Here is a 13,123-nt window from a genome sequence, read left to right as displayed (position 1 = left end):
GGACAAAATAAATACAACAAGCAGGATACACAACACGCCAAAAAAAGATACAAGGTCACATTTTCTACAGAAGAAATAACTACCACAAAAACTTTAAAAAAAAAAAAATCCTAATTAAGTAGTAAAGATTGAAAATGAGCATTGCCGTGACTGTGATAACATCATCTTAGCAAACATACAATGTTTCTACATCAGCTCCTCTTGATATTTATTTTTTTTTTTTTAAATGCAGATCATTTTTATTTATTTTGATAAAAGCGTAATTAAAAAAAATAAAATGTATTATATTCACTTGATGTTGCCCTCACTGCTCCAGCACAACGAGTCTTTGTGAGTTGTACCAATGTGGTGCTGCTCAGATTATGTGACACTAAGGCCACGTACACACTTGCAGTATTTGGTCAGTATTTTACATCAGTATTTGTAAGCCAAAACCAGGAGTGGGTGATAAATGCAGAAGTGGTGACGTGACTCTATTATACTTTTCCTCTGATTGTTCCTCTCCTGGTTTTGGCTACAAATACTGATGTAAAATACTGACCAAATACTGATAGTGTGACGGCAGCCTAAGGCCACGTTCACATGGTCAGTATTTGGTATCAGTATTTGTAATATAAAACAAGGAGAGGAACAATCGGAGGAAAAGTATAATAGAAACACGTCACCACTTCTGTATTTATCACCCACTCCTGGTTTTGGCTTACAAATACTGACCGTGTGAACGTGGCCTAACCGACCATCATTGGCCTCGGCAGTGACCGCAGCCAGGTTGGCACGTGAATGCCGGGGCTAGTGCTGCAGTAGTCACTTGCACATGGTGGGAACGTCACCAGTTCTGGACAGTTCATCAGAACAGCAGCAGTGCTCACCTCCCTAATTTCCCACCGATGCGGTGCGGATGCTCCGGGGGTCCCTTGCCAGAGTTTGCTTATAATCTACTAGTGATGACTTTTCCTGGAGGTGCCGAGATGTCACTGCCCAGCGCCAGTGATCATTGGCACATTGTTAAAGAATGGCACGGACGACTTACTAACCATCTGCACTGGACTGGCGAAAGCAGGAGCGGTACGTACAATTTTTATTTTTACCGTTTGCATCTTTTTTTTGTTCAGCACCAAGACAGCCCTTTAAAATGTTCTAGTTGGCATCTCTAGTCGTCTCCCGAAAAAACTCCTGACTGCGGAGCCCAGGAGACCACAAATTGAACGGTCCTCTGAAGGGAATGTACATGTGGACAGGGAAGGTAAACTGCTCATTGACTTTGCATTCAACGAGGCTTAATTACCGTAGGTCAAATTGTGGCCAAGACTAAGATCATTCCACTGGTAGGAAAAAGGATTGAATCTTCTTTTCTAGTATTTCGCCAAAATAGCAAATCTCTTAAAATGCAGCAAAACCGACAGCAGGTATATTACACAGCAGAAAAGAGAATAAAGCCATCAAGCTACGGAAACAGTCAGAAGGAGAACACCAAGCTCAATGCGAGCTATTAAAAATCAATCCGCAGCAATTTGATAGAGCTTTTCAGTCCGGAGGACAGGACATTTCTGCATATTTTTCTTACAGGATATTGATTTTCACTCAAAAAGGTGCAATATTACATTTAACCTACGGAGGTGCTGTAGAGAAACTGAGGACTTGTTGCTGGGTTCTCTCACACAGCTGGAGGTCTCAGTGGTAAGACACCTCGCGATTCGTTAAGAAGTAGAAGTGAGCGAATCGATTTTTACAGGACCCCAGTCCAGCTGCCAGATCGTTAGTTGGTGGTCGCTGAATGGGAGCCTTGCCAACCACCTCCTACCTACAAGTATTCTCATTCCTCTTTTGATTAGCCGGCCTGGTGAGACCTCAATAATAGAGACGAGCAAATAAATATGCAGAACCCTTGTCCAGGGGGTCACGTTGCGGAGTGACACACACGTGACGGTGCACCAGTCTGGCTAATCAAAAGAGAAGACGGAATGTCGGCAGGTAGGAGGCGATATGCAGAGATCTTGCCCAGCGTCCATGGACCTGTCTGCTGGACCAGGGTTATGGGAATGGAGTATGCTGGGAGGGAACCTTCCATTAAAAATTTTAATAGCACTTTCATAAAGAAAGTTGGGGCCTTTTTATCTGTACAATCACCAAATAAATCTTAAAGTTAAAAAATAATAGATAAGAAGAAATTATCAAAACGATTTGCAGGACTTTGGTCCAGCATCTGCTCTGGTCGGTGGCAGTCGGACCAGGCTCCTACAAACTTCTTCGGCAGGTACTCGAATGCCTTCCGTCATGCATTTGGCATTTACATGTCATTGGCACTGTAAACACCGGCGGGACCCATGATGCCGCCTTCGAGTGCCGGTGAAGGACGTTCGCGGGACCCTGGTCTGGTGGACACAGAGTACAGATGTGCCGCTCAATCCATGGTCCTGCAACTCTTTTTTGTTAATCTTTAGTAGAGCACAATAAATCCGTTCCCCTTTAAGATGTGGCATAATAAGACATTTTACGAGCAAACCACAAATCCTCCCAGACTCATAATATGGTCGGCGTCCAGACTGTACTCCTAAGAATCAGCACTCGACAATTGCTTCTGTTTTGAGTTCATTACAACATGAAACCTCCACCGACACCTAAAACCTGGCAACATGCGCTGTTTACAAGTCACCAAGATGGAAGCGAGGAGCCTTGCAGCAGGATGGGTTACTAATGCGACAGCTGATTGCTCCAGTTCAACCATCTTGTGGGTTTTTTTTCGTGCTTTTGCTCTCAATGTATCATCAGCTCTGACAGCATCACAAATTAATTAAGACAGCATGGAAGGATTAACGAGCTATGGCTGAAAGCGGCAGGATAGGGTTAATGGGAATCCCTGACCTAAAGCTATTCAAGAAACTTGTGCTCTGGGAATCCAAACTTGAGGGAAACACTTGTGACTTTCTCTGCCACATGATATAAATTACCATGAAAGTGTAACAAAGGATCGGAGACGGCGCTCTCCTCCACATGGACTGAGACATGGAGATGACCAGTTGGCGCCTTCTTTTATTCTCTGATTTATAAAAAAAAAAAAAAAAAAAAGAATTGACCCCCCCTCCAATATCCACATCTCCGATAATCCGAGCAAGAGGTCACGTCACTCAGGACCAAGTCAAAACGGCTTTAAGAAACTAAGGCTAGGTTCACATGTTATTATTATTATTATTATTATTTATTGTTATAGCGCCATTTATTCCATGGCGCTTTACATGTGAGGAGTGGTATATATAATAAAAACAAGTACAATAATCTTAAACAATACAAGTCACGACTGGTACAGGAGGAGAGAGGACCCTGCCCGCGAGGGCTCACAATCTACAAGGGATGGGTGAGGATACAGTAGGTGAGGATAGAGCTGATCGTGCAGCGGTTGGTTGATCGGTGGTTACTGCGGGTTGTAGGCTTGTCGGAAGAGGTGGGTCTTCAGATTCTTTTTGAAGAATCCACAGCATTTTATGACACAAGCAAAGTGGACGAGTTATAACTCAATGTCATCCACCTGCCGCCTTTTATGTGTGCAGAATCTGCATGGAAATTGGCATTTGATGAATGTTGTTTTGTTTTTGTTAAATCTGCAGTGTTAATTTTGGTTGTGGAAAAGCACTTTTTTTTATGAAGATGTACCCACAAATTTCAATGGAGCCCTAAATCTGTAAGTTAAATTGCTGCTTTTCCACAACAAAAGAAAATGCATATATAAATAAGCGAGACACGGTGCAGAAAATACACGGGGATTTTAGATGCAGAAATTATGCAACACGCGAATAGAGCCGAGGATCTTATTCACAAGACTGATGGCGGATGGAGAGGGAGATTTTTCAGGATGAAAATTGCATGATTTTGAAATCTGTTTCCTACGCATTTTTGATCTGTACAATGGTTTATGAACTCCCCAGTCCTGCGGCTCCAGCGTCGGTCCACACATGTGCCTTCTGCCGCAGCCATCTCTCGGTGTACACTGGTTTACACCATAAGCGTCGGTGTGACCGATATCTAATGGGAAAACTGGACATGTGAATAAAACCTAAGAGCTCGGTGTTAAAGATGGCCAGATCAAGCAATCACTGAGCATCTGTACAACAGCATCAAGCAAATGATGGGTGAGAATGTTCTCATTTGTTGTTCATCGCATCATTTTTTTAATTAAATTATGGTTTGTCAGCAGTGCATTTACTAGTGTAAGTACACATCTGTAGTAGTTCGCACTGGAAACAGAAAAATAAACATACAATCTCATAAGCAATTGGAATTTTGGGATGTAAACTGTAAGGCTTTGTTCACACGATCGGATTTCTGGCCCGGTTGCGGACTGTTAAAAAACCAACAGCGCTGGGAACAATGTTATTAAATAGGGAGATATGAAAAATAAAAATCGCAGCATGCATATTTCACAGGAGACTTGCTTATTCAAGTTTATGAATTAGCCAAAAGAGAAAAAAAAGATTCCATACGGATTGATCAACTAGCATCTGAGTTTTATGGATACATTGCAACTGTTTAACATAAGACACTGTATACATAACAAAACATGTATTTAGGCTTCTAAGTTATAATAACTGCAGATGTATTAAATAAAAAAAAAAAAAGGATGCCATGCGGATTGCATATGGATGGCAACACAGATTAACAACCTTTTTTCCTTTTTTATACACTTGTCTGGACCCAGCCTTAGACCACATTCAGTATTTGATCAGTATTTTACATCAGTATTTTACATCAGTATTTGTAAGCCAAAACCAGGAGTGGATGATAAATACAGAAGTGGTGACGTGATCCTATTATACACGCATAAACGTGGCCTTCAAGTACACCCGCTTTTAGCTTCAATGGTTTTACCAACTTATTTTCTGGAGTAAAAGGATCCTATTTAAACAAAAGCGGAAGACCGTAAATGAATAAAAAATGCACCGTGGACTTTAACCTATATCTGTAGAAGGCTGGTTTTATAGAAAAATTACTTCTTTATGGTTGGGCGTGCTTTAACATAATACAGTGCCTACAAGTAGTATTCAACCCCCTGCAGATTTAGCAGGTTTAATAAGATGCAAATAAGTTAGAGCCTTCAAACTTCAAACAAGAGCAGGATTTATTAACAGATGCATAAATCTTACAAACCAAAAAGTTTTGTTGCTCAGTTAAATTTTTATAAATTTTAAACATAAAAGAGTGGGTCAATTATTATTCAACCCCTAGGTTTAATATTTTGTGGAATAACCTTTGTTTGCAATTACAGCTAATAATCGTCTTTTCTAAGACCTGATCAGGCCGGCACAGGTCTCTGGAGTTATCTTGGCCCACTCCTCCATGCAGATCTTCTCCAAGTTATCTAGGTTCTTTGGGTGTCTCATGTGGACTTTAATCTTGAGCTCCTTCCACAAGTTTTCAATTGGGTTAAGGTCAGGAGACTGACTAGGCCACTGCAACACCTTGATTTTTTGCCTCTTGAACCAGGCCTTGGTTTTCTTGGCTGTGTGCTTTGGGTCGTTGTCTTGTTGGAAGATGAAATGACGACCCATATTAAGATCCTTGATGGAGGAGTGGAGGTTCTTGGCCAAAATCTCCAGGTAGGCCGTGCTATCCATCTTCCCATGGATGCGGACCAGATGGCCAGGCCCCTTGGCTGAGAAACAGCCCCACAGCATGATGCTGCCACCACCATGCTTGACTGTAGGGATGGTATTCTTGGGGTCGTATGCAGTGCCATCCAGTCTCCAAACGTCACGTGTGTGGTTGGCACCAAAGATGTCGATCTTGGTCTCATCAGACCAGAGAACCTTGAACCAGTCAGTCTCAGAGTCCTCCAAGTGATCATGAGCAAACTGTAGACAAGCCTTGACATGACGCTTTGAAAGTAAAGGTACCTTACGGGCTCGTCTGGAATGGAGACCATTGCGGTGGAGTACTTTACTTATGGTATTGACTGAAACCAATGTCCCCACTGCCATGAGATCTTCCCGGAGCTCCTTCCTTGTTGTCCTTGGGTTAGCCTTGACTCTTCGGACAAGCCTGGCCTCGGCACGGGAGGAAACTTTCAAAGGCTGTCCAGGCCGTGCAAGGCTAACAGTAGTTCCATAAGCCTTCCACTTCCGGATGATGCTCCCAACAGTGAAGACAGGTAGGCCCAACTCCTTGGAAAGGGTTTTGTACCCCCCTTGCCAGCCTTGTGACCCTCCACGATCTTGTCTCTGATGGCCTTGGAATGCTCCTTTGTCTTTCCCATGTTGACCATGTATGAGTGCTGTTCACAAGTTTGGGGAGGGTCTTAAATAGTCAGAAAAGGCTGGAAAAAGAGATAATTAATCCAAACATGTGAAGCTCATTGTTCTTTGTGCCTGAACTACTTCTTAATACTTTAGGGGAACCAAACAGAATTCTGGTGGGTTGAGGGGTTGAATAATAAATGACCCTCTGAAACAACTTTTCACAATTTAAAAAAAAAATAAACAAAGAAATAACATTCTTTTTTGCTGCAGTGCATTTCACACTTCCAGGCTGATCTACAGTCCAAATGTCACAATGCCAAGTTAATTCCAAATGTGTAAACCTGCTAAATCTGCAGGGGGTTGAATACTACTTGTAGGCACTGTATATACGTCACCACATACAATGTGTTTTGGTTTCTGGCCTTTTTTAGAATTAGTAAAAAAGAAATAAAGTGGAGCACATGTTCATAAAAAGTGCAATCTGTAGGGGCACATTCACACTGTGGCCATAAACAAGCATGACATGACCTAAGATATGAACAAAATGAGCAAACACCATCCTGCCGCGACAAGGTGTACCCACCCAATCAGAACGGTCCTATATTTTGTACATACAGGTGTGCGGCTCCCTTTTTCGGGCTGTGCACTCAGGTTATATTGCTTTTCATGGACAGGTGTCTGAACAGTCGGGTCTGGGTCCTGCTCTGCCCCCATATATATATTGAGGTCTGCTGGTACATAGCAAAGTGTTACATTAGAGATAGGACCATCCTGATTGGGTACGCCTTGTCGCGGCGGGATAGCTTTTACACTTTTTTTTATCAAAATGGTGTTAACTAAGTCCCCTGTGTTATTTACATGCACTATTACTATCTTTACTGCAGGGTAATTGCTCATTTTGTTTTTATCCGAGGTTATGCTTTTTAGAATTAGTGGTGGTTTTTGTCCAGCTTTCTGCATGACCTTAACACCAAATTCTTACCAGTAAAATTTGGAAGGAAAAGACCAAGCACAAAACATAAAGAGTCAGAAAACGTTAAAACAACGCTATTAAAAATGCTTGTGGACAACGCTATGTGAAACGCAAATTTGAGCCTTATTTTAAAACACTAAAAGAAACCGCAGTCTGCCGCCTCTACGTTGCAGCATCGTTAGGCCACGTTTATGCGTTCAATATTTGGTCAGTATTTTACATCAGGATTGGAGTGGAACAATCAGAGGAAAAGTATAATAGAAACCCGTCACCACTTCTGTATTTATCACCCACTCCTGGTTTGGGCTTACAAATACTGAGGTCAAATACTGAACGTGTGAACGTGGCCTTAAACTGGGTGGACTCGTGTTACTACCTACAAGGGGCTGCAATCGCAAAACAAGAGCTGCAAAAATCCAACTGATTTTTATTTCTACCATTTTCTGGACACTGTAAATTGCATGTCACAAAACCACTACATTCTCATTATGCAGCAATGTGGCCATCATTGGCCATGCAATATCCAAAAAAAAAAAAAAACCCGCAGTGTAGCAGCAGCCTTGGAGAACATCCGCACAAGGCAGATTTGTACCAGGGGTTCAGTTGCAGAAATAGGTGCAACAAAACTGCTAGGAACACACATTTACATCAGTGTTATAGTCGTTTTCGGGCATCTTCCAGAAGGTGGATTTTATGTCAAGGGTGATGTTAAAAAGTTTGATAATGACTGACCTAATAAATTACCAATAAAGGCACAAGTTCCCTTGGGCAACATCTAAGTAAGGACTCATGCAGGTGTCCATGCAAATTAGTCCAAACATGGACCGCAATGCATAGATCTGTGAGAGCGACAGCTTCATATTTATCAATAAGGCCGTGACGCTTGGCTGGGAAAGTGCATCATTACCCGTGCATTGCAGTCAGTGCATCGTGACCCGTACACTGCGGTCAGTGCATCGCGGTCAGTGCATCGCAGTCAGTGCATCGCAGTCAGTGCATCGCAGTCAGTGCATCGCAGTCAGTGCATCGCAGTCAGTGCATCGCAGTCAGTGCATCGCAGTCAGTGCATCGCAGTCAGTGCATCGCAGTCAGTGCATCGTGGCCCGTACACTGCAGTCCGTGCATTGTAGTCAGTGCATCGCAGCCCGTACACTGCGGTCCGTGCATTGCAGTCAGTGCATTGCAGTCAGTGCATTGCAGTCAGTGCATTGCAGTCAGTGCATTGCAGTCAGTGCATTGCAGTCAGTGCATTGCAGTCAGTGCATCGTGGCTCGTACACTGCAGTCCGTGCATTGCGGTCAGTGCATCGCAGCCAGTGCATCGTGGCCCGTACACTGCGGTCCGTGCATTGCGGTCAGCGCATCGCAGTCAGTGCATCGTGGCCCATACACTGCGGTCCATGCATTGCGGTCAGTGCATCGTGGCCCGTACACTGCGGTCCGTGCATTGCGGTCAGTACATCGTGGCCCATACACTGCGGTCCGTGCATCGTGGCCCGTACACTGCGGTCCGTGCATCGTGGCCCGTACACTGCGGTCCGTGCATTGCGGTTAGTGCATCGTGGCCCATACACTGCGGTCAGTGCATCATGGCCCATACACTGCGGTCCGTGCATTGCGGTCAGTGCATCGCAGTCAGTGCATCATGGCCCATACACTGCAGTCCGTGCATTGCGGTCAGTGCATCGTGGCCCGTTCACTGCGGTCAGTGCATCGTGGACCGTACACTGCGGTCAGTGCATCGTGGCCCGTTCACTGCGGTCAGTGCATCGTGGCCCATACACTGAGGTCCGTGCATTGCGGTCAGTGCATCGCAGTCAATGCATCGTGGCCCATACACTGCGGTCCGTGCATTGTGGTCAGTGCATCGCAGTCAGTGTATCGTGGCCCGTGCATTGGGGTCAGTGCTCAGATGGATTTGCACTGATGTTTGCATGAGCCCTAATTCTTCGATCAGGAGTTGTTTTGTTTGCAACCAAACAATAATAATAATAATCTTTATTTATATAGCGCCAACATATTCCGCAGCGCTTTACAGTTTAACAGTTTCAAACACAACAGTCATAGGTAACAATGTTAACAATACAGTAATAAAGCAAAATAAGACAAAATAAGACGCCCCTGCTCGTGAGAACTTACAATCTACAATGAGGTGGGGAGATACAAAGTACAGGTGTGTATTTACAATGATGGTCCAGCCATCTTCAGGGGGTGGTGGGTAGATGGAGATAGCGAATGGGCTACACACACACAAACATAAAATGACTGATTAGGGAACGTGATAGGCCGCTCTGAACAAATTTGTTTTGAGCGAGCGCCTAAAACTATGCAAGTTGTGGATGGTCCTAATATCTAGGGGTAGAGCATTCCAGAGGATTGGCGCAGCACGGGAGAAGTCTTGGAGTCGGGAGTGGGAGGTACGGATTAGTGCAGAGGTTAGTCGAGAGTCGTTTGCAGAGTACAGAGGTCGGCTAGGCCGATAGACAGAAATGAGGGAGGAGATGTAAGGGGTGCCGCACTGTGGAGAGCTTTGTGGGTGAGAACAAGTAGTTTGAATTGTATCCTGTAATGAATGGGCAGCCAGTGTAACGACTGGCGAAGAGCGGACACGTCCGAGTAACGATTGGCCAGATGGACGACCCTGGCTGCTGCATTAAGGATAGACTGGAGAGGGGAAAGTCGTGTGAGGGGGAGGCCAATTAATAGAGAGTTGCAGTAGTCCAGACGGGAGTGGATTAGGGCGACAGTGAGAGTTTTTGTTGTCTCCATGGTGAGAAAAGGGCGTATTCTAGAGATGTTCTTTAGGTGTAAGCGGCACGAGCGGGCAAGAGATTGTATGTGGGAGGTGAAGGAGAGATCGGAGTCAAACATAACACCCAGACAGCGTGGACCATTTATTATCAGACAGCCGGGTCCAATTTCCATCCTTTTTTTTTTCATATCCAAACATTTTAAAAAAAAAGTTAAGTTTCTCTAAACAATAAAAAAGGTATGTTTGATCCATTTTATTATTTAAAAAATAATAATCTGTTGGCAATTAAAGCCACATGTGAACATGCCGGTATATTATATATGGTGCGTATGCTATCCGCGATGGAAGTCTGAACGAAGACCAAGACAAGATTCCTAGCAAGGACATCCGCTCAGCCTCCATGCTCCTGTGCCAACCTTCATGTTACCTGTCCTGAAGACGTTTTATTACCCATTCACAGAACAGATGATAATGGTCTAACCCCAACTAGCAATAGAGTAGGGGGTCTGGAGTCCACCAACACCTTGTTGAGGACATTCAGTAGTTCTAAAATCCGGGTGTAAAACCTATAACAGGTCCTCCACATGCAAAGTATAGCCCCCTGACACACCAGGGTCTGGGTGCGACGGCGGCCCCCTGATGCGTTTTCTGGACTGTTGGCAAGATATAAGATGTGACTGACAGTGAATACGGGGGTCTGCACTTTCCACACTGTTTGCAGCTGTTTTAGTGACAGGCTTTTAGAGTCTGGCGGAGTGATTAAGAGGCGCTTTGGAAAGTTGCTCTCCTTGTTTGGTGCTACTGGCTTGGCACATCTTTAACTACGGATGTAAATCAATTGGGGCCTCTCTGCGTCGAGAGACGGAAAAAAGAAATACAGAAGCAATAGCACTGCCTAATCAATCTGAAAATACCCAGCATGCTTCACTGACAGTAACTGGGGAAAAAGAACGCTGATGTAACCGGACTTCCAGACTTCTTCCATCCCATAATATCATAGGTATCGGATGCATTAAAAACAAACAAAAAACAAAAAAAACACGTGGTTTTAAAAAGGAATCTGCAGCCTATCTGGCCTTGGATGTAACAGTTTTGTATGAGGGAAGGGAGAGCTGCAGTCCATCATTGGCCACTGGAAGGCTGCAGCGCTCACACAATATGTCATGCGACAGGCCCGCAAACGCAGCTCCGACAATGCAGGAACGGCAATGGTCGGGAGCTGAGCATATGCTGCTTATATTTTACATGTGGCACGGTTTCATTTAAGATGCCGTTGGCCAAGTAGTGGACAACCCCTTTAAATATCACAAAATCAAACATTTTTTAAAAAAACTTGATGCTCAGTAATGGTGATAATAAAGTCTAAAAGTTATTGCAACATATTGGAATGCCATTGTGAGCAAATTTGAGCACAAAATGCAACAGAAGCAAAAAAACCTCAACAAACAAGACATGGTGGATGTGATCAAAGATCACGTATGATACAACTTCCTATGTGGTAAATAATTACATCTGAGCAAGGTGTTCTAGATATTGTACTAGAAGAGTCAGGGATTTGCATCGTACTCCGATCACAGCAAATGTCAAGTCCGAGATTCAGAACCTGGATGAAGAACATGCTTAGGCTATGTGCCCACGTTGCGCTTTTTAAGTGTTTTTTTTTTAAGAGTTTTTGCGGCGGTTTTCCGCTGCGGAAATGCTTAAAAAAAGCTTACATGAAGCATCCCATTACTTTTAATGGCATTCCGCAATTGTTGTGCCCATGCTGTGTTTTTTCCCACAGCGGAAAAGCATTGTGGAAAAAAACGCAGCATGTTCATTAACTTTGCGGAAAATCAGCGATTTTGCAGCTATAAAATTGTATTTGGACAAATGGGGAAAAAACGTATGAAATCCCCCCCCCCCCCCCAACAAATACGCGATAAAAACGCGATAAAAACGCAAGCAGATTTCCTGCCAAGGGAGTCCGGTTTTGATGCGGGAAATTCTGCATACATTCTGCAAAGTGGGCACATAGCCTTAGGGTGTGTGCCCACGGTCCGGACTGTCAGCGCTTTGGACGGAGCAGAAAACTCGCTCTGCCCAAAGCGCCACCCCCTTCTGCACGCACGGTGATTCCGGATGTGTTCATTGCACATATCCGGAATCTCCGCACCCCATACATAAGACCCTGTTATTTACCTTGCGGCGACGGAGCGTCGCCGCAAGGTAAACAGACATGCTGCGTTCTAAAAAGACGCGCCGCATGTCCGGAAACGCAGGGCCGCCGTATGCGTGTTCGCACGCATAGTGGAGATGGGATTTCATAAAATCCCCGCTGCGGTTGTACGCAGCGTTCAATCAGCAGCTGGCCCATGGAGGACAGAAACCCTTAGGCTGTGTGCCCACGTTGCGTTTTTTATGAGTTTCTGCAGCGTTTTTGCAGCAGCAGAAACGCTTAAAAAACGCATTCCCATGCAATCCTGTGGGATTCCGCAGTTGCTGTGCCCATGCTGTGGATTTTCCCGCTGCGGAATCACCGCCATAGGATTGCATTAAAACGCTCACTTTACGCATGTGGCTGAGCCCACCATGCTTAAAGTGAGCGATTCATGTGCGGATGATACCCAGGGTCTGGAGGAGAGGAGACTCTCCTCCAAGCCCTTCATGTAAAAAAAAAAGAATTAAAATAAAAAATAGGGATATACCGTACTTACCTTTTGATGGCCCCCGGAGTCCTCCCGGCTCTCAGCGCTGCACGCGGCGGCTTCCATTCCCAGGGATGCATTGCGCGAATCACCTGAGATGACGTCACAAAGGTCCTTCGCGCAAAGCATCCCCGGGAGCGCCGCTGAGGAGATCGGGGGCTGTCGGAAAGGGAGAATAACCATATTTTTTATTATTGTTTTTAACATTCTATCTTTTACTATTGATGCTGCATAGGCAGCATCAATACTAAAAAGTTGGTCACACTTGTCAAGCACTATGCTTCACAAGTGTGACCAACCTGTCAATCACTTTTCCAAGCGATGCTTCAAATCACTTGGAAAAGCACAAGCATTCTGCCAGCTAAAAAGGCTTGCAAAACGCATGCGAATTCCGCATGCGTTTTACCCGCGGCAGGGAATTGCGGAAATGCTTTGGACATTTCTGCAACGTGGGCACATAGCCCATTATGATCGGACACAATTAC

General features: G+C 44.5%; 1 protein-coding gene across 4 annotated transcripts in view; it reads right to left on the bottom strand.

The window, feature by feature from the left end:
- The window catches only part of TLK1 (tousled like kinase 1), a 309,224-nt gene that overhangs the window by 47,501 nt on the left and 248,600 nt on the right, over positions 1–13,123 (bottom strand). The gene's annotated exons all lie outside the window — the stretch shown is intronic.

The sequence above is a fragment of the Ranitomeya variabilis genome, chromosome 7 (assembly GCF_051348905.1).
Source record: "Ranitomeya variabilis isolate aRanVar5 chromosome 7, aRanVar5.hap1, whole genome shotgun sequence".
NCBI classification, from domain to species: domain Eukaryota; kingdom Metazoa; phylum Chordata; class Amphibia; order Anura; family Dendrobatidae; genus Ranitomeya; species Ranitomeya variabilis.
This window is presented reverse-complemented; position numbering and strand designations above follow the sequence as displayed.